We start from the raw sequence: 1,036 nt of genomic DNA, 5'->3' as shown, positions 1-1,036 counted from the left end.
GGGCTTTCGGCAATGCCAATGGACTTTGACAAGAGTCCTCCGAAATTGCCCTCGGTGCCAACACCTCGGTCATAGAAGCCATGATCACGAATCCATTTCGACTTCCCTGATTCAGCTAATGCCATTTCTTGCATCCCACCTCTAACATGAGTCATGACCACTCATGTCGTCCATGACTATGGAAGAGTTGTTCTGTCAACTGGAAAAGGGAACCACAGTGATTGATAAATCAACGGGCAAAGTCTCGATAATGCATCTGATGCCAAATACCTTGCGGATGAGATTAAATATGGAGGTGTTTCAATCGAATTGCTCTCCTGATTGCCAGTTCGCCTGCGTCAGGAGACCAGTTTCCTCTCTTGATTCTCCGCGTGTTTATGCTCTCCTGTCAATCTTAACGCCTTAAAACGCAGGTGTTGTAGTCAGTGTCACAGCCACTGTGCTGCGATTGAGCGTGGCCACCTTGCAATAGAAGATCAAGCCAATCTATTGTTGGACTAACTTGGCAGTGTACAGCGCGGATGACGAGCAGTAGCCAGGATATTGCGGTAGTGTGTTGGGGCGGGGGATTCATATCGAAACAAGGATGCAAAATGGTTAGTAAAGGAAGCAAAATCCACCAACTTCAAACCAAACGCAAAGCATTTGAAAACAACAGTGCCCTTTTGCCATGACTGAATGGTGAGTGAGGCCAGTGTAACAAAATGAGGAGAAAGGCAAACACCGCAACCACTTTATTGCGTGGAGTGAGGCAGCCTCGTGGCATGGAAGTTAGCAGTTTTGTGGACATAGTTTGTGCTCATGAATACGTGTGAATTGACTGTGCACTGGAGCAGATCTGCTGAAGACGCGGTTGCATGACATTTGGAAGCAGCAGAAGAAGTGGGTCAATGATACACTGCTTGGATGGGTGTGATGCGAGTGTCTTGAAGTTGTAGACCTACTAAGTGCTAATGAGTGGCATTTTTATGCAAAACGAGCCCACACATGAGTCTCGAGGGTGGATGAGAGCCAAGGAGGTGGCGACTACCTTTCG

This window comes from Echinococcus granulosus, assembly GCF_000524195.1.
Source record: "Echinococcus granulosus chromosome Unknown EG_S00211, whole genome shotgun sequence".
NCBI classification, from domain to species: domain Eukaryota; kingdom Metazoa; phylum Platyhelminthes; class Cestoda; order Cyclophyllidea; family Taeniidae; genus Echinococcus; species Echinococcus granulosus.
The sequence above is the reverse complement of the archived record's forward strand: the minus strand, read 5'-3'. Positions refer to the sequence as shown.